The sequence below is a fragment of the Capsicum annuum genome, chromosome 1, assembly GCF_002878395.1.
Source record: "Capsicum annuum cultivar UCD-10X-F1 chromosome 1, UCD10Xv1.1, whole genome shotgun sequence".
Lineage (NCBI taxonomy): Eukaryota > Viridiplantae > Streptophyta > Magnoliopsida > Solanales > Solanaceae > Capsicum > Capsicum annuum.
In genome coordinates this window covers 183,246,124-183,268,365 of record NC_061111.1, presented here as the reverse complement: position 1 = coordinate 183,268,365, position 22,242 = coordinate 183,246,124, and the positions used below count along the sequence as shown (strand labels likewise).

The 22,242-nt window shown below is 35.9% G+C and overlaps 1 non-coding gene across 1 annotated transcript; it reads right to left on the bottom strand.

Annotated features, from left to right (window-relative positions):
- Positions 1-1,092: 1,092 nt before the first annotated feature.
- Positions 1,093-1,198, bottom strand: LOC124892125. The gene has a single exon (XR_007050082.1). It is a non-coding gene; the product is annotated as a small nucleolar RNA R71 (small nucleolar RNA).
- Between the last annotated feature and the right edge of the window lie 21,044 nt (positions 1,199-22,242).

Sequence of the window (22,242 nt, the reverse complement as noted above, 5' to 3'; positions counted from 1 at the left end):
GGAATAAATGCAACTAATGACTTGAATCATTTCATTTAATGACATCTCTTAGACAGAAGGATGCAAATTGAGGCAGTAGATCTGCAAACTTGTCACACTTGTGAGGTGTTCGAAAGAACCCATTTATGAAATTTAGTATCATAATTGAAAGATTGACATCAATACATTGACATCTAGCCTACCCATGACTTTTAGCTAAAGTTGGATAAATTGTGAAGTACCCATGCATGAACCCATAGCTAGAATTGCACAACCCCAAGGCCTATTCCCAATTGAATTTACTCTTAGCATTTTTCAACATCAAGATGGTGCTCAAAAATTAAAATAGTTGACATTATAAACACATTCAAACTAATTCCCCTATTTTATATTTATGTTTGTTTCATTCACATTATGGGTCACCTTTTAGTAGACTATCAACACTCTTGAGTTTTGAATTCTATGCTTTCACTTCTTGTGGATTCGACCCCAACCTAAGTTGGATTATTGTATTGACAACAATCGCTTACACCCCATTCAAGAGTGTAATTTGAGTGTTATCAAAAATGGCGCCGTTGTTGGGGAGTGAAACATATTTTTCATTCTAGTAGTGTTTTTAGTTACTTTGGGTTAGCCATAGTATTTTATTTTACATTGTTTGGTGTTTCTATTCTTTCTCGAGAGCGTATAATAGTATACACGATACTATGAGACAATAGTACAGTAATACCAAGATGATTGATGGGTATCTTGAGGATGAGGATCACCTCGGTGATGCAGGATGAGCTAGTACTATTAGTATTCCACCAGAAGAATTAAATGGAGTGTTTCACGTTACTAGCATGATGATTCATCTGCTTTAAATGAAAGGGTTATTTGGAGTACAAGCATATGAGGATGCTAATCTACACTTGACAAATTTTATTGAGGTATGTTCTCCATTTGACATGGCCCATATATCTTAAGAGTCAATCTGATTACGTCTTTTCCCATTCTCTTTAATGAGAAAAACTGTCTTATGGTTGCGGTCTTTGCCCGCAGGGTCTATCACTTCATGGGTTGGGCTCACGGAAGCATTCTTAAAAAGATACTTTCCTCCTCCTTGGATGTTACAACTAAGGAATGAAATCACCAACTTTTGCCAACTTAATGGTGAAGCATTATACGAGGCTTGGAAATGATTCAACAACAAGTTAATGCAATGCCCAAATCATGAGGTTCCGAATAAAATGCTTCTTTAAATTTTCTATAGGGCATTGGATCAATTAAACAAGATGGTAGTCGATAATGCGGTCGGGGGTTCTCTTATCAAACTATCATATGGTGTTGTGTCGACTTTATTAGATCAAGTGACCCAGCAAAGTAGAGGGTGGCACACAAGAGATACCGAGGTAGCCATGGGGGCTCTCTCCGCATCTTTTGTGAGCCAAGAGCAAAAAAAGAACGAAAAGAGAGATGCAAATATGGCTAAAGCGGTGATGCAACTTGATCTTCTCACCAAGCATTTGACTGGAGCTCCTCCTAAGGCGTTTAACATCATTGCTTCTAAGAGTGTTTGAGCTTATGCTGACTAGGAAACGGAGTCCCTTGATGAAGAATTTTGGTTCTTATAGAACCAATCGGGGGGTTCCCGCCCTACCTAGCAAGGGCAAGGTGGGACTCAAGGTTGGAAGAAAAGAGATCATGATAGAGATCAAGATTAGAGATATAAGGAGAGATTATGACCGGTACGTACCTCTACATGATCGGTCCAAGGGTAAAGAGTCAAGTTCCATTGACTCGGATAAGCTCAAAAATGAAGATGTCCTTGCTCAAATTTTAATGGGTGTTAAAGGGACCGATAAGATGGTGAGAGAGATGAAAGGTGACTTCTCACAACTCAATCAAATAGTGACATCTCGCTCGGCCTCTATCAGGCAACTTAAAACTCAATTGGTCCAAATCTCTGCATAACTTAATGCAAGACCAAGGGGTGGATGGCCTAGTGACATGGTTGTCAATCCTTAAAATAATGCTCATATCATGGCTATTTTCACTAGGAGTGGTCGGACTCTTGGTAAAGATGTTGTTGATCTTAGTTAAGAACCCAATTGAAAGGCAAATGATGAACAAGCCAATGCAAAGAGAAAGCGGCTAAAAAAGCCAAATGATGATGATCCAAAGCCTAATGAGACAAGTGTTGAAAGGCCGAAGGTAGTTGAAGAAAATGTTGAAAGTGAGAAAACTCCTAAGGCAATTGATGATGACACTCCAAAAGTGAATGAAACTCCAATTGTTCCATTGCCTCAAATTAAAAGTCCTCCCCCATTCCTATGAAGGCTCAAGAAGAAAGATGATAATACCAAGTTTAAAAAGTTTCTTGCAAAATTTAGCAATTTATCGGTAAATATTCCTTCGCTAGAAGCTTTACAAGAAATACCTAGGTAAGCAAAATTTATGAAGGACTTGGTAACGAAGAAACGAGTCATGGATTTTGAAATAATTGAGGTAGCCCACAATTGTAGTGCTATAATGTCTAGCACAACAGTGGTGAAGAAAGAAGACTCGGGTGCATTTACTATTCCTTACACTATCGGGGTGTACAAATTTGGAAAAGCATTGTGTGATCTTGGGGAAAGTATTAATTTGATATCATTTGTTGTGTTCCAAAAGTTAGCTTGGGTGCTCCTAAGCCCACCACTATGAGGCTTCTAATGGCCGATCGTTCAATTAAAAATCCTGTTGGTGTGTTGCATGATGTTTTGGTGAAAGTTGACCGATTTATCTTTTCGACTGACTTCGTTAGTCTTGATTGTGAGATTGATGATGAGGTCACAAGCATTCTTTACAATCAAAAGTGTTAGGGCATAAAGAGGATAAACAATGCTTCTTTAAATAGATGTGGATGAAAGGTTTACGTTTCTAGATCTCCTTTTTTTTATGTGGAGAGTGTGGAGGAAAAAGATTACCAAATGATGACATATTGGCTAGAAATGGACTGAATTCAGTTTTAAGATGCAGGTGTTGTGTTGATCATCAAATTGAGGATATGAATCATTTATTCCTGACTGGTGAATTTGCTAATAGAATTTGGAGAATATATGTAGGTGCAGGAGATATTCAATGGAATCCTACATAACTTAATCATGCCCTTTCTATCTGGTGAAAAGCTGAAACTTCCCCTAATATTAAAACACTTATCTAGGAAGCTCAAACAATAATTTTATGGCAACTCTGGAAAATAAAGAATTGTGTTCTTCATGAAAGTACAATGACATAACACAAGATAATATATGAGATCAATTAAATTCTGTACCTTTTAGCAAAGGTAATATTTTTATAAATCTTAGACCTTCCTAATAATTGGACACAATTGATTGAGAGACTGAAAAGGCACAAAAACCTTGGGTAAGAGAGAGTACAAACTAGTGAAATGGGACTTTCCACCAACAAGGACCTTTAAATTCAATACACATGCTTGTTCTAACAGCACTATTAGTTCCTTGGACTTTTATATTAGAAATAATGAAGGGTACAGGGTTTATGCTGAAGCAAAATCATCCCTTGAACTAACTGTTTACATGTAGAGGTTCTTGCCAATGAAGGAGTGGAGCATTGTGTGAGGCATGATTTGTTTCCACTTATTATAGAAACAGATTCATTAGCTATGTACTATCAGAAACAACCTTTCTACTTCTTTAGAGGTAGAGGTATGGACTGCGTACATCTTACCCTCCCCAAACCCCACTATGTAGGAATACACTGGGTTTGTTGTTGTTGTTGTTATTCATTAGCTATGTCGAAAATGCTAGATGGAGATTGGGACTGCCCATGGGTCCAAAGATGGAGAGTAAGCTTAATAAATGAAAGGGGAAATAAGGGGGTGATGTAGCGAAAGCACAATTACAGTGAAGGAAATCTGCTATCAAACTTTCTAGCTGACAATGTTGTTCATTTTGCAGGTGCAGATACAGACATTGGCATAGATGCATACACTGTTAACTAGAACACCACTAAAGAAATTCCACAAAAGGCACAACAAATCCTGTTGTTTGATAAGCTTCAAATCCCTTTTGTGAGGATCAAAGAAGGGGTTTCTTAGTAATAAGGAAAACATGTTGGAATTTATTCACTCAAGATCATTACAAAGAGAAAATCACAACAGCACCACTATAACAACAGATCAGTCACTCAAGATAGGACATTTTCAGATTATAATTGAGGTTGGTTCACCAAGACACACAATATATCCATGATATTATTTTATACGATGAGTGTTCATAAGGTAGTTGAGAATTCCTATGGTGGTAGTATCAACTTCGTATGAGGTTCATCTCACTAAGGAAAAATCAATAATCAGATGAACACTAGTATGAAACAACTAAAATCTCTCACAGATCCTAAATCTATAACTTACTAGCTAGAGTCTAAATCAGACTCTGAAGTCATCACTCTTGAAGAAGACTTTATTTTTTAGGATAACAATCACGGCACATGTGAGAGATTGTAAGGTTGCCTAAGTGATTGCTTCCAAATGATTGATAAACTAAAAGAGGTTAGATAAATTGCTAAAACAGGAAGCTCAAGGTAGAAATCGATAGAGATAGGTCACGTAACTTTAAAAATCCACTGACTATACTGGTGGTCTCAGCTGATTTTTTGTCTTCCCGATGTGACAAAGGCGCAGTAGTGTAACTAGGGTTCAGCTCAGCCCATGGCTGTTCACTTTCCATTTCCTTTCCATTTCTTTTTTCAGAATTTTTCTTTGGCTTTTGTTTTTAGGAGTAGCTAGAAGCTAATTTTTTTAGTGGAACGGGTTTGGGTATGCTGTGTTTTGTATGTATGTGTTTGTTATCTTAGTAAAAGGCCCAAAGTCATCTTTTATTTTAAAGAAAAATACTTATCTTTATGAAGCAAATTAATGAAAAACTGAAGAAAATATCCTAAATCACCTAAGCTCTTTCCAAAGAATGAGTTTAGAATAGGAAAATATTTTGGAGAAATTTCTACATTAAAGACGACTTATCCTGCTATAGCGACATGATCCTTCTATAGCGATATATCCTGCTATATCAAGACTAATTCCGCTATAGTGAGAATTATTCCACAATAGTGACAATCTCTATTGCGACGTGCACATCGCTATAGTAGCTGTGGTGAGTTAGAAACTCAGGAATTTTTTCAATTTTGTACTTTTTTCACAATACAGTCTCAAAGTAGAACATTCTGCACCGACTCCTTTAAGTTGAGCTCGATATCAAGAGTTTTACTTACTCAATTTGGCTTTGAAAAAGTTGTACGGATTCCTTATTGTGTTAGATATCATAAACTCAAGCTAAAATTAACCATATTTACCCAATCCATTCTTGAATTGCCTAGATCATAACCTCACTCAAATTTTGTCTGAATCTAGACTAACCTGAAATTTCTAACTCCAAATTCTAAAAAAAAAAATACCCAGAGCTTATATATGATTGACTTACCCGTAACGATGAAGAGGTTCATTATAATTAGTGAATATAAGTAAGGTTAAAGATGGTTGAACTCGTTGAGTCTTTTCAGTCGATTCTTCTCTACCAAAATTTTCATGATTTTACTTTAAAAAATTTAGCCACAATAATTATTAATTCTTTTTGCTTGTCTGTTTGCTCGAGGATGAGAAAATATTTAAGTATGAGGAATTTGGTGTTAGAAAAAAATCATACGTAAATTTAGTTGTTATTTAATTTTAATACTAATATTTTTATTTTTTTTTATAGAAAATATCACGATTTTATAAGAAAAACATCAAATAAGGAGATATGTGGAGAAAGAAATTCCAGGACTGATTACATAATTGAAGATCCAACACAAAAAGAAATATTAAAGAAGTGAAAAAGATGAAGAGACAAAGAAGCAAACCTACAAAGATGAAAAGCAAATTTCATACACTGCGTGACCCACCAAATTGAAAAAGGAAAAAAAAAAAAGAGCTGCAAAGATGATAAATTTTGCCTTAGTCGTAGGACCCACAAGTTATAAGAAAAAAGCAAGAAAAGCGAGGATGAAAGAGAAAATATGGGCTAGTGGGCCCCAAAATTAAAAAAAAATATGAAAGAGAAATGGTAGGTTCCTGCAACTTTAGCAATTTGCAATTTTTAAATTGCAAAACAACTTCATTCCACTGGTTTTTATAGATTGAGGCATTAATTTTCATTTATTTTTAGTTCTTTTTCTTCTTCTTATTTTTTATTTCTAAAGTTATTGGATGCTAAAAATAATTCTATTCTCCTACATTTAATTAAGTAGCAGAATTTTTCTTCTTAAATACTTTTTCTATTTTCGAGAAGAATATTTTCATTAGAAGCACCAATTTTAATATAGAGTAATTTTTTTCTATTGGAGAAATGATGGATCTTGATATGTAATGACCCTCCATGTTAGTTTCTTAGTTTTGGTACGTTATTGGTATTTCGTGCTATTTCATAGCGACCATGTCATTTATGACTTGCCAGAATCGTCGATTTAATTTTTGAACTTATCATCTATGTTTTAAGCCCATTTCTCTATTTTAGAGCTTTTGAAGTTAAGAAATTGATCTCAAACCAAAACTTATAGTAAATAGACTCAGATAAGAATTTTGATAGCTTCATTAGCTATGGAATATGGATTTAGGCTAGAGGGAATCTTATTTTGGGCAGTGATGTGTTATGGATTCATAGCATTTTCGATGCTTAAAACAATAAAAATATGCAAGTTACTTAGGTCTTTTTGTTAGATATAATGTGTTTTATGTTATGTTTTGAAGGAAACCAGGTTTTGGATGCTAAACTGAAGAAAAGGACGAAAGTTAAAGTTTTGGGCTACTTATCTGGGTACCTACGACCCGTAGGTACCACTTACTGCTCGTAGGTGCCAAAGTAGGTGTCAGAAATTGGAAGTCCAGAGGATCAGAAGTTCAGAAAAAGAGACTCTAATACTTACATCACTTACGGTCTATGGGTGACAGAGTAGGTTGAAGAAGAGCCAAGTCCAAAGAGTTCAGGAGCTGTTGGAGGAAGAGAGCACCTACGTGGGACCACCTATGTTCCGTAGGTGCGACCTAAGACCCGTATATGGCTTAGTCAGTGACCACTGACCTCAATTTTTCTTTTTCGTTTGGGATTTGATTTTTAGGGATTCCTTGTACTTTATAAATATCCATTTGACATTTTTTAGTTAGTTTATACACTCTATATACTTATAAAACTAAATTTTATTCCAGGATTCAATTTTGATCTTGGGATTGCTTTGTACTGATTTTGGTTGTTTACTCAGTTAAAGACTTTGGGTTTTTCATTGATTATTGTGATATTGTTGGAATGGCTTCAATTATGAATTCTTTTGATCGTATTACAAATATGAGTGGCTAATTCCCTTAGCTAGGGTTGTGGGAACCCTGGCTAAATAATAAAGTCGGGAAAGTGTTCAATCCTTCTAGATAGTTGTTGTTGCCTGCATTGTGGTTTTCTTCATACTTATTTCTTTCTTAACAGTTGCAAACTTTAGGATCCATTCTGTATTTACTACAAACCCGAGAGTAAGGTAGAGATTGGGAAAATTAAATCTAGTGTTTTGGGGTTAATTGCAAAAATAAGATTACCTGGATTATCTACTTAAGATGATTAACTTACATTTAATCAACTTGAGATCGAGAGGAGATAGTTGAAACTGGGGTCCAAGGTAACGGTTAGTAAGGCGATACTCTGAGACCAAGAGGAGATAAGAAAAATTCACTAAAGTATGGTGAGAGGTGATTGGTGATACCTAACTGACCAGATTTTACATGCGTGGCAGTTTGAAAATTGGATTGAGCACAGGAAGCCTACTGAGTTAGAAGCCAGGGGGAACACAATCCTAGTATTTATTTCTGACTATTTACAACTAAAGCTTTTGAGTTCAGTTACTGGTTTGAAATTACTATTACAAACCCCCTATTTACTTTCAGTACTTCTCATTGATTCTAATAAAATAGAGAGATAACTACACATATTCCCTGTTGAAAGATGCAGCTGCTAACCTGAGAAGGGATAAGGAGGCCCGGCTAGCTCAGAAGGCAGAGCTAGCCAGGCCAAGACCGACAGTTGATCATCGAGCAGCACTAGATGATAATCGAGATATAGTTTGAGGTGGTCAATCTCAAGTGATCCCAGCATACCAGTACTTTCAGCCATACGATAATGAAAAGGATATAGGATACTTTGAGCTGGTAGAAACAAGAGTTATCATTCCTCCTACACTGCCCCCTAATGTGAAATTTGACATTACCAGTGCCAGGATCCAACTCTTGAACTTGAAAGGTATATTTTATTTCTTGTCTACAAACAATTGAAATATGCATCTTGTTAATTTTGTTGGTATCTTCACTTCTTATACTATTATAGAGGTAGATCAGGAGGCACTCAGATTAAGGTTGTTCCCCTTTTCATTGACTGAAGAAACTTCATTGTGGTTGAGGAAAATTTCTAAAGGATCAATCACCACTTGGAATGTATTGCGCAGGTAACTTTTAAACTATTTATTTCCTCCGAAAAGAATATTGCAGTTAAAAGATGAGATACAAAACTTCAACCAACTATATTCTGAGTCAATGTACTAGGCTTGGTTCCGATTTAAAAAAAGTTTGAGCATGGTACCCAATCATCGTATTTTAGGAAAGAGCTTACTGGAGATATTTTGTAGAGCCCTGAACATCAGTTCCTGAGTTATGGCAGATACAATCACTGGAGGATCATTCATGAGATTATGCTTGGAAGTAGCTTCTAGAGTTCTAGACTAGAGGGTGGCATACTCGGGAGGCAAAAAAGGGAACTAGAACTTATACCATTAGAGATTTCGATGAACATAGGATGGTTGATGATTCTGTGGTGTAAGAGGTTGAGCAGTTGAGGACTAACATTGGGTTATTGACTAAGCAGTTTGCAATAGTGAATTCTGAGAAAGTGAACATGGTAGGTTCAAAGGGTGTAACCTCTAGAGCATATGAGTTTGACTAGAAAAAGGAGGATAAGTATCTTAATTGCGAATTGGTGGGTTTTTGAGCTAAAAAGCAAGGAAACCAAGGTCAAAATTATTATGCATATAGATACAGAGATTATAGTAGGGAGTGTGATAGTGATTGGAGAAGGAAATATGAGTACAAAGAGAAGGGAGATAGGCATGTACCACCAGGCAGTTGTAATACTGAATCAATAATGAGGGTGTTCTTATCCAAACTAGTGATGGGACAAGAAAATCAAGAAAACTGCTTTAAGGAGATTAAGGATAATATTTCAGGTTTAACCTAGAAGATTAATTCTCATGTGACTGCAATCAAGCAGTTATACAGCAGTTTGGGTAGGTGTCTGCTACTTTAAATCAGAGGTAACCGGGCATCCTTCCAAGTAACATGGTTCGGAATCCAAAGAATGATGGTCATTGTCTTGTTATTACCACTCGAAGTTGTAAGCCTACTATTAATCCCCTGTTACCTACTATGGATGTGTCAAAGAATGATAGTACTGTGGTTGATAAGACACCTATCGTAGATTCAGGCAAGCCGACAGGTGTTGATGTTTGTGTTGATAAGGATAAAGGTAAGGGCAAGTTTTGGAGGAAGGGAAGTTTAAGAAATTCATTAAGATACTGAAGAAAATTCCACGATCGCCCCGACCTCCCATAATGAAGCAAGTTCCACGACCGCCCCTACCTTTTCCTTAAAGACTAAAATAGAAGTAGGAGGAAAGGAAGTTCAAAAGATTTATTGAGATACTAAAAGATTTGAACTTGAACATCCCTCTCCTTGAGGCTTTAGAGAAGATGCCTAGATTTATGAAGAAATTGGTAATAAAGAATAGAGTAGTTAGCTTTGAAGACGTTGGTGGATTGCACCACTACAGTGTAGTTACTTCTAAGTCTCTGGCCCAGAAGAAGGGAAATCCTGAAGCATTTACGATCCCATGTACTATAGGGATATACAGATTCGCTAGAGCATTATGTAACTTGGGAGCCAACATCAATTTGATGTTGCTAGTTGTATTCAAGCAATAGGTATTGATCCCGCTAGAGCTAACTACTATGCAATTATTAATGGCAAATCACACAATAAAGAAACCTGTAGGCATATCATTTGATGTGTTGGTGAAAGTTTATGACTTTATTCTTTCGGTTGGCTTTATTATTTTGGATTGTAAGGTTGACTAAGAGATGCCCATCATATTGGGAAGATTGTTCATAGCCATAGGTAGAGCGATGGTTATTATGGAAAAGGGGGAGCTCAAGTTCAGAGTTACTAATTAAAAAGTCACATTCAATGTCTGAAGAACTATGAAGCAGCCTACCGACATGAGGGTGGTGTCAGTTATTCATTATGTTGATATCTTGAAGGTTACTCCTTTTGGTACCTTGATGAATTCTAAGTAGTAAAGGTACCCACATCGTCCCGCGACGTTAAATCAAACACTGCATGGGAGGAAACTCATGGACTTATTGGCAAAGTCTGAGTAACCAACATAGCCACGTCACGCTAGGATGTTAAATCAAGTGATGGGGGGCAACCCACTATATTAGTGTCTATAAGTATTTTTTTCTTTTTTTAGGTACATTAGCATGAGGAACGACCTAAAACACGGTAATACATTGATTCATCCAGAATATTCCAGGTAACAAGACTTTGTGACCAATTCATAAAGGTCATAAGTCCCACGTGGGACGGGTAAGTTGTGCTTTAAATGTTAAAGGAAATTTTGAAGATTTTTGAGGATTTTCTAGACTTGAAATTATGAATCTACTTATGATGTAATAATTACCACTTATGACTTCATAAGCAGTGCAGTATATGTCAGAATACAAAGTCCAGAGAGCAGGGAAAAGGGTCAAAAAATGGGCCCACCTATGGAATGGATCCTACAGCCCGTAGGTGCCACCTACAATCCGTAGGTGGTGCCGTAAGTGGCAACTTTTGGGCCCAATTTTATTTAAAAATTTAGGCCCACACCAACCCTAACCCAGCCCTAATCGACCCCCTAGGGTATTTAATCTCCTAAACCTCTCCTACAACCCATTTAACTTCAAAATTTCCTCTTCCCTTTCAAATTCAAATTACCAACTTCCCCACACTTAATAAAAGGCAAGAACGTGACTTGTTCTTGTTACCAACTTGTCCATTAGCACTAATTACACATTCAATCTAGATTTCCACTTCATCTTTTCATATTTCACTTTCAGTTCTTGGATTAGAATTGGGGACATGATAATCATTACAAACCTGTGCATGAATCAGATAGGTAGTAGCTTGAATTTTGACTCTGTGACATGTTTATGTGAGATACTACTTAGTTTCCTTTGTGTGTTAAATACATAACTTGCCCATTTAGTCTTGCCTAGGCTGTAGGATAGTTGGTTAGGAAAGGATCATAGGTCAATTCTTATATTAGTCCACTATTAGCCTAAATGACCTTCCATGTGTGAATAAGTATCCCTTGATCCCAATTTTTTAGCCTTATATACTATTTTTCTTGTTACACCTGTCACTTTTCCATTTATGTTATAATGAATCTGTTTTGGCTTTGGTCCACCTTGGATATTGTGCACCTCAACTCAGGCAAATCAGCTAAGTTGAGGGTAGCTATCATAAGTATTCATAATATAAAGTGGTTATGAAGAAGGGTAAAAATAAGAAAATGATAGTATGGCGGGTGTGGTAGAAAAAAAAGAAAAATAAAGAATAAAAGTAACACACCCAACCTGAATGTGCGATAAAAGAATAAAAAGGGTGGAATGAAATGGAAAATAGTTGTTGAGTGGACCCCAAAGTGTGTGTTGCACCTCAACTCAGGCAAATCAGCTAAGTTGAGGGTAGCTATCATAAGTATTCATAATATAAAGTGGTTATGAAGAAGGGTAAAAATAAGAAAATGATAGTATGGCGGGTGTGGTAGAAAAAAAAGAAAAATAAAGAATAAAAGTAACACACCCAACCTGAATGTGCGATAAAAGAATAAAAAGGGTGGAATGAAATGGAAAATAGTTGTTGAGTGGACCCCAAAGTGTGTGTAGTTCTAAGGATACTTAGTACTAAATATATTCATATGTACCGTACCAGCCCCCAAGCCTATAGTACAAGTCGAATAAAGCCCTATAGTGATCCTAACTTGACTGTCTGAAAACTAAGGTAAAGAAAATAAGGGCAGGCCTATGGTATTTGATTTACAATGGTAGAACTTCTCTTTTAAGCTCAAATATATCTTAACCATCACTACATTAAATACATTATTCCATATGAGTGAGTAGGACTTCTTTGTTGTGAGGGCACATGGGTTGTATTGCTAGCTTCTTACTTGTTTGGATAGTGTAACTCTTATATATGCATAGTTGTCTGTTGCTAATATAATCCCATATATTGTTACCCTTGTATCACACTGTTGTGCTTCATGTATACATAAAGTTGGTTTTGGATTGTTGAAATAGTAAGGGGTAATGTTCTTTAGCTTAAAGTGTTAATTGACTGCCATAGCTAGCTTAGAGTTCTCCTAGTTAAGCATCATTATTTTATTTTATTTTGTTGTGTTTCCTGAGGACATGCAAACATTTTAAGTTGAGAGTGTTGATGTGTTATGGATTAATGGCACTTTCAATGCTTAAAACAATATAAATAAGCAAGTTACTTAGGTTTTTTTATTAAATATAACGTGTTTTGTGTCATGTTTGGTAGGAAACTAGGTTTTGGATGCTAAACTGAAGAAAAGGATGAAAATTAAAGATTTGGGCTACATACCTGGGCACCTATAGCCCATAGGTACCACTTATTGGGCATAGGTTCCAAAGTAGGTGTCAAAAATTGGAATTCTAGAGGCTCAGATGTGCAGAAAAGATACTTTATCACTTACATAGAGCACCCACGGTCTGTAAGTACCACCTAGGGCCTGTAGGTGCCACCTATGGTTCCTAGGTGCCATCTACGACCCGTAGGTGACGGAGTAAGTTGTAGAAGAGCCATGTCTAGAGAATTCAAGAGCTGTTAGAGAAAGGAGGTACCTACTTGTGATCATCTACTGCCCGTAGGAGGCCACCAACCTCAATTTTTCTTTTTCAGTCGAAATTTATTTTTTAAGGTTTCTTTGTATTCGGTTGAAAACAACCTTTCTACTTTTTCTGAGCTAGTGGTATGGTTTGCATACACTCTACCCTCCCAAGACCATACTATGTGGGAATACACTAGGTATGTTGTTTCCTTGTATTTTGTAAATACCATTTTGACATTTTTAGTTAGTTTACGCATTCTATATACTTACAAACATATATTTGATTCCAGGATTCTATTTTGATCTTGGGATCACTTTGTACTAATTTTGGTTATTTATTTATTTAAATACTTTGGGTTTTATTCATTGATTATTGTGATATTATTTGAATGGATTCAATTATGAATTCTTTTGATCGAATTACAAATATGAGCGGCTAATTCCCTTAGCTAGGTTTGTGGGAACCCCGACTAAATAACAAAGTAGGGAAAGTGTTCAACCTTATTGATAGTTTTTGTTGCATGCATTGTGGTTTTCTTCATACTTATTGCTTTTTTAATAGCTGTAAATGTTAGGATCCAACCTATATTCACTATGAACCCGAGAGGGAGGTAGAGATTGGGAAAAGGAGATCACAATAGTGATTTGGGGTTAATTACCAAAATAAGCTTACCGGCATTATCTACTTAAGACGATTAACTTACATCTAATCAACTTGAGATCGTGAGGAGATAGTTAAAACTGGGATCCAAGGTAAGGGTTAGTAAGGCATGCACTAAGATCGAGAGGAGATAAGTGAAATTCACCAAAGTATACTGAGAGGCGTTTGGTGATATCTAACTTACCAGACTCTACATGTGCAATAGTTTGATAGTTGGATTGAGCACGAGAAGCCTATTGAGTTAGAAGCAAGGGGGGAAACAAAGCCTAGTATTCATTTCTGACTGTTTACAACTAAAGCTTTTGAGTTTGGTTACTTTTGTGATATTACTACTACAAACCCCTTATTTACTTTCAGTGTTGATTCCAGCAAGCTAGATAGACAAGTCCACGTATTACCTATACTCTAATATGAGTTGGGTTGCTTTACTTGACAGCGACCGTTTTATCTTCAATTGGAGGTGTAGTTTGGGCATTGATTAGGCCCTGAGGCTTCCATACTGGTTTTGGGATACTAGTTAGAAATTAGTAAAAATGACTCATTAGATGAAGGACTCATTTTTATCGAAATGGCCTCGGATGGAAATTTTGATGGTATTGTTGAATCAAGAATGTCAATTTTAAGTTCTTAGAATAGTAGGTTCGGGTTACATCCTTGACTATTGGTAGATTAGCATAGTTTATCCTTACTGCCTCATTAGTATTGTTATGTTTTAATGTCGGAGTAGTGCCTGTAGTTTATATTCATGCTTTATATCTTATTTATACTTGCATTATTTCTATATCTTAGTAGGCCTATGCCTACTGAGTACTACATGTTTGATACTCATACTACACTTCTGCAGCCTGATTATCTTAGTACGACTTCTCACCATTAATGTGTACATCGTGCAGAGCATGCATGGATCAGAGATTTGGAATAAGCTCCTAATGTTTGGAGTTGTCCCTACTCTCCTTATTGTTAGACTAATCACTTTTTTTTCATTTTTGAGATGAGATGTATTTATTTATTCTGTATTCTACTTATACTTATGTGGTATTAGAAGCTCTTGTAATAACTTCACCGGGTTTTAGAGATATATTTACTTTCTTATTGCTTTATTTCTCCTTGTTATTTAGTTTTTCTTCTACCTTTCTTATGAGTCCATTACTATCTCAAATTATGGGTAAGCTTACGTATGGGTGAGTTATGGTAGGTTGCATAACCTGAGAAGTTGGCTCATGACCTCATATTTCTATATAATAGTAAATATTAATCCTTAAACCCACTTGCGTGAGCTCAAACTTTTAATTAATTTCTATCTGCTTTATAGTTATGTTAGACCCTAAGATTTCAATAATTTTATTTTGATTTCTCCTTCAAGGTTTTTTGCAATTCTAAGTTGAATAATAACAAGAAATAATATGAGACCATTAGAAAGTGTTTTGAATTTTTGGATCATGTTTTGGGATATTTTGAGACCCTAAAATAGTAATAGTCCGCATTTAGAGCATATCACAGAGGTATGGCACACCCTTATGCAAAAATCAGTAGCCTAACATGATAAAGTCATGCCACACCAGTTGGCTTCCACAATAAGAGTGTGCCACGCCCTTTATGTGGCGCAATAAGGGCATTCCACACCCAAGGGCACAGAAATACCAAATTTTAGCTTTTCTTAAGCTTTTTGAAGGGTTTTTGGTTTTTTACCTCTTAAATGATACTACAACTATAATAAACACGATTCCCACCCTCATAAGTCATAATACATGATTCATCTCCTCCCTAAATTCTTAATAACTCCAAGTAAGGGTTCTTCTCCAAATTTCAAGCTCCAAAGTCTCAAGTTTAAGCTTTCTTTTGAGAAAATTCATCAAGTTCAGGTATATGGGATTTGAAAAAGGATATTATTCCATACTTGTGCCCAAAAGTTAATTTTTAATTGAATTTGAAGAAGTTGGTTTACTAGGATTCATACCCACTTTTCTTACGCTTTAATATTTTGATATTTTCTCATAAGTTAGGCCTTATTTAGCAGAAAATTTCATGTTTACTTATGATTTTATCCATGAAAGTAGTCTTAAACATTGAGTTTGATATTTTGATATGAAGTTTCTATGAGATTATAAATGATTTCAATTTTGAGCATGAGTTACTACCTTCACAAGAAGTTCAAGCTTACAAGTTCAAGTTACAAAATATTACAACATGATGAAAGTTTCAGTTTTGATCTTATAATCTCAGATAAGTAATGAAATTCATAATTTTATTTATAAGAATGATTTAAGTAAGAGAAGCATAGTTGTTTTTTAGTTTTATAAATCCACATGCTAGTTTAAGGTGAATTTCATAAGTATGGACATATGAGTATATATTTTTGGAGTAGTATTTAGCACCAATAGGGAAATGTGGACTTAGAGCATCCTATTTTTCAGAAACTACGTGCCACCATAGGTTTAAGAGACCTCGCTATAGAATGTCTGTATACCCCATGGGCTAAGTTTAGTGATAACTCTAAGTTTCGTTTTGTACCGATGGCAAGGGAAAAATAACTCTCCTCATTGTGGTTAAGGTATTGAACTCCATGATAGCTCATGTAGTTTATGTTGGTTATAAGAATCTCCCACAAGAAAAATAAAAAGGATTTTGGAGACTAAGTGTAATGGCTCAGAAGCCTTATTCGGATGTTGCTTTATGAGTTATGCTTTATGAGATTTCAACTTTCAGTTTTATTCATGATCAAGTATTTACACTTAGCATACATGTTTTATGAGTATGTTCAACTTCTATTTTACTTATTACATTCACCCACATATACTTTGTACATTCTAGGAGTACTAACTACGTATATATCTCTGTAGCAATATTGTTTCATAGTGTAGGTTCTGGTGTTTGTCCTGAATAGTACGATTACCCACAATCACCATTTCCTACATCCTGTCAGTTAGTGAGTCCTCATGCTACGAGGTCTAAGATTATGGTTGCTTTTGATGTTCATTTAATACATAGAATTTTAGCTTTTATGTTTCCTTTAAGTCAACTTGTGTCTGTCCTAGTGACTCTTCAGTTTAGTTAGAGGCTTGTCAGAACCTGTCAGTTGTTTATTTCATTTGGGAATTTGGACTTTTAGTTGTGGTTTGGTTTATTTTGTTTTTATTAAGATTGATATTTCAAAGACAATTTAGTTTATAAGTTAAGATTTTCGCGTATGTCTATACTAAGAATTTCTTATTCAGTGTTGAGTGCGTACCATGGGTTAGTCTTGGGACTACTTGTAGTTCTAAACACCATGTGACGTCTAGAGAATAGTTTCAGGGCATTACAAACTTGGTATTAGAGCCTATGGTTTAAAGATTCATAGAGAGTCTAACAAGTCGTGTTACATAGAGTCTTGAACATAGGTGTAAAGCGTGCCACACTTACGAGTTAAAGGCTACAAAATGTATTAGGAACCATCCCTTCTTTTATGATCTCTATCATGCTTTGAAATTATCTCTATCTACTCTAATTCATACTTTCATGTGATAGAGAATACCTCATCGTAGAGATGAAGCCCACAGAAATGGGGACCAGCCCCCACTTCCACCTGCAGATCCTTTGAACGAGAATGTCTCTCAAGCTGAGTTTTGGTTTGCTTTCCAGGTGTTAGCTCCAGCTATGAATGCAAATGCTCAGGGTAATTAGCCAGCAGCATTCCCAATTAAGCAAAATGGTATCCTAACTACAACAAAAGTTTAAGATTTTGTGAGAATAAATCCACCTAAGTTCTTTATGTCGAAGGTGAATAAGGATCCACAGTTTTTCATTTATAAGGTCAAGAAAATTACTCATATTATGCATGTTACAGAAGAGGAAAGTGTGTATTTATCTTCTTATCAACTGAAAGATGTTGCTTATGACTGGTTTACTATATGGAAGGAAGGTAGAGGTGAGAATGCAACTTCTATGAATATATTTCAGACAACTTTTTTGGACAAGTTCTTTCCCCGTGAGGTGAAAGAGGCTAATGTAGAGGAGATTATGAACCTGAGGCAAGGCTCTATGTCAGTGAAGGAATATTTCCTCAACTTCACCTAGTTAGCTGAGTATGCCCCAGAGTTATTGCTAGATTGTAGAGCTCAGATAAGTAAGTTTGTCACTAGAGCATTTGACTTGGTATTCAAGGAGTGTAGGACTGTCATATTGATTGGGGATATGGATACTGATCGATTGATGACTCGTGCTCAGTAGATTGAGGTTGAGAAACTAAAGAAAAAAGAGAGGGGAAATAAGAGGGCTAGGACTAGACAATTTGAGCATAGTCAACAAAAGTCAGGAAGGGGAAATTGTTTTCAGTTTCAAAACCATTCCGTCCTCAGGAAGTTACCCCCCACACAAAACTAAGCAAGAGTAGTGGAGAAGGGAACCAACTTCTACATCTTAAAGTAGAATTGTCACAACCCAAAATAGGGTCTATTCGTGACGGGTATCTCAAGTCCACCGTGAGTCGGAGACTACCCCTTTATCCTAATAATAGAAACAATGAAAGAATACTGCGGAAGCAAAATAAATAGTAATAAAAAGGATAGATAATCAAACATAAACTCTACAAATCAAACAAACATCCAACCCACATTTTTTCCACAAAAACCTCTAAACCAGAATACCAAACAAGGTTCAAACATGCCCCCGACAATGACAAAAGAGAGTTCACAATTCTCAAAATCTAAAAAGAAACCTAATGAAATGGTAAGGCTTTTCGAAAGATGGAGGCTCACCACTTCAAAGAAACTCAACCAACATCACACCACCTAACGTTGCACAGGAGTAACATAAAAATCCTAGGACCCTACATCTTGAAATAATGCAACGTCCAGGGACGGTCAGTGGAATAAGCACTGGCATATAATTCAAGGAAAGTGATAAAGTGATGTCATTTCTAAAACCAATCAAAAACAAATGCACACACGTTCATATATAAATATATAGGATGTCGGGATAGGGGCAAGGTCCATAAACAAGAGATTTTAAATAATTAACCTAGATTGTGCAGCTTTATCCGTCCTAAGGGAACCCATGGGCTATATGGGTTTAGCTCTCCCTGCTAAAAAGGCCCCAGCGCATGTTAGCAACACAAATCGAGGAAATCTAAAGGAGAGCCAGAGACACCAAATATCCAACCATCCAAGAAATATAATATGTGAACTTAGCATACGATCATATAGACCCTCACACCCGCAAATGTGGTTTCCTATATTGGTCCCCCGAGACCTACACCTTCATGGTGAGCTACACAAGCCCCTTTAATCCTAAATTAAAACAATTTTGCACATAATCCCAACTATAACAACTCTTATATTAAGGCATTTACCACTTGGTATCGTCATACCAATTATGCTTGCAAGCTTATATAATCATGCCAATTCATTCCAATTAACCAATTGACTCCTAACTTCCTTTAAAAATCCAAAACCATGGCCACCAAGGCCTTTTAAATCCTTTTTTATCCATTTGTTCATTAATGTAATGCAACAGTTTTAAAAGTGAGCTAAATCATGCAAATTCCATATGTAAACCAAAATCATGCAGGTGGGTTGAGGTTAATGCTATTACCAAGCCAAAATCCATCAATTTGGGGTAACCCATGTTCCCCATTCCAATTTCCAAATTAAAGCACCCATTCAGTCCAAAAAATCATCAATTTAAGTATATACAATACATTTAAACTATGGGAAATATAATTCAAGTGATAATCATCAAAAGCTCTCAGCCCAATTTCAAACCCAATAATTAAATCACATGAACAATGATTAAAGCATATGTCATTGTATAAAATTCAAGTCAGGGATGAGATACGTGCCAGAAATACCAATAAATTGAAAGAAATCTGAAGTTGGGAGCTTGAGGGATGATGTCTTTATGAACCCTAGTTTTCTTTTGTTGTGGGAGTTTAAGATGAAGAGAGCAAGTTTGATTTTGATTCACTGAAGGAAAAGAGGTTGTTTGAGTGTTTTCAAGTCATCGGATGATAGCTACATGTGAGGAAAAGACCAACAAGACCTTAATTAAAATGTGTAAGAAAATATGCACAGTCCTCACAGGTTAGGTAACGACTCATGAGGTCTAACCATGAGTCATTACCTAGACCATTACCACTGGCAGTGTTTTACATTATTTTAGAAACTTGGCAATTCAATTACTTAAATCTTGGAGGGACTAGAGTTTAAGAACTTGGGGTGTCATATTACCCCTCCCCCCTTAAGATCATTCATCGCTGAATGAAGAGTTAGGTCCCCCTTGGCACAAAAATAAGAAAGAATATAATTAGAACCAAATGACAAATTCAAAATTCCACAAGAATAAAAATAAAAATCATACCTCAAGCATTTTCATCCAAGGTGGGGAACAATAATGGATACTTTGCCTTCATATTTTTCTCAGCTTCCTACGTAGCTTCTTCTACCTTTTAATTCCTCTGAAGCACCTTTACTGAAGCTATATCCTTAGTTCTCAATCTATGAACTTTTCTATCCAATATTTTAATTGAGACTTTCTAATAAAATAAGAAATACGAAATATCAACATCCTTAATAGGCACTATCAAAGAAAGATCACCCACACACTTTTTCAGCATAGACACATGAAAAATAGGATGAATAGAGCCCAAACTCACAAGCAAATCCAACTTATAAGCAATATTCACAATTCTCCTCACAATCTGGTACAAAACAATGTAACGAGGACTGAGCTTCACCTTCTTCCCAAATCTCATGACTCCTTCATAGAAGAAACCTTCAAGAACACCCAATCACTAGCCTCAAACTCTAACTCCCACCTCCTCACATCTATATAAGACTTTTGGTGAATCTGAGCAGTCTTAAGTCTTTATCTAATCACTTTTACCTTCTCCATATCTTGGTGAAACAAGTGAAGATAAAACAACATAGTCTTACCAATCTCAAACCACCTAATAGAAAACCTACACCTTCTACCATAAAGTACCTCAAAAGGAGACATATAAATGCTAGAATATAACTATTATTTTACGAAAACTCAATGAAGGGTAAATAATCAACCCAACTACCCATAAAATCATACACATGGGCCCTTAGCATATCCTCAAAAGTTTGAATAGTCCATTCTACTTGTCCATCCATCTGAGGGTCAAAATCGGTGCTAAGGTTCACTTGTGTACCCAAACCTTTAAGAAACGAATGCCAAAAATGAGAAGAAAATTGTGTAATTGACACTAGCTCTCTATGCAACTTAATAAAGTGTGAGCAAAAGCTAACATATTTAATGTTTTTTAGCTCAAAATAATTGTGAATTCTAAAGCAACTCTTGTTGTTTTGATGTGTTTGCTCAAGATATTACACAACATGGCTGAAGAAATGAGAACAAATAATAATGGAGCAAAAGAGTTGAAAATCTGAGCAAAATAGAAGAAAACATGGCTGACGACCTCCGTGATAAGTCGCCAGCCTCGTGATAGCCTATCAGCATTGGCGTCAGCCTTAACCAGGGAGTTGCAGTTTGAGGACCAATTCTGACAATGTCGGTGACGTGGCGTCAAAGTCATGATAAGGCATCAAGAATGGCGTCAGCCTTAAGCATAAAGTTAGCATGGGAAAAAGATATCTGACGACGTCGGTGATACGCCATCAGATCCCTGACACGGCATCAGCCACATCGTCAGCCTAAGATAGAACCTGTAGGCAACTGAAGCCTCTCTGATGCCATCTGTGATAGGACGTTAACTTCTTGACGTGGCGTCAGCCTGGATGTCACCTATTCCAGGACAATTTTATTAATTTTGTTATTGTATTTCCTTAATTAGGATTTAGTATAAATAGCATCTTTTAGGGTTTTTGATTGGATATAATTCATCTATCAGACATTAACTCTAAGAAGAGAGACACGTATTTCTACTCTCTTTTGAAAAATATTCCTGTGTTTAATAATCTACTATTTTGGGGGTTTATACCTTGTGATTAAATCGGAGGAACTACTTGTTGTTTTCTATCCATTCATAAGTTTATCATTATAATCATGAATTCAACTTGTTATTTCGTTCATAAAATCATGAGCGGCAATTTTCATTAGCTGGAGTTATGGGATCCATGGATTAGGGTCTGATATGATACTAGGTGTTTAACGGATTCAAAGAGTAGTAAAACATTTTGAAATTCTATTTCAAAAGGGACTCAGAAGCTACCAACCTTCTGTTTAATAATTAATGTCGTAACTGAATTAATCTACCTGAGATAATATCCTATTAGAAATAGATAAGTTATCTAATTTTGAGAGAATTAGATAATAAATTGTCTGGTAAGGTCGAGAGATAAGTCAGATAGTATAATCGTCAGGGATATTCTACTATTCTACTCATTTCGAGAATCTCTAGCATTACCTAGTATCTGTAAATTCCCGAAACCCTTGGTGAACATAGCTCTGGTTTCCCATTTATCTTGATTACAAACACTGAAGTATTGAAACTGATATTTAACACACCGTGAACTTAAACCACTATATTTCGGAAGCAGTAAACTACCAATAAAATCTTTCCTAAACAAATCAAAGTTCACACCCTATTCTTTGTGGGATTCGACCCCAACCTAGTTGGATTTTATATTGACAACGATCACT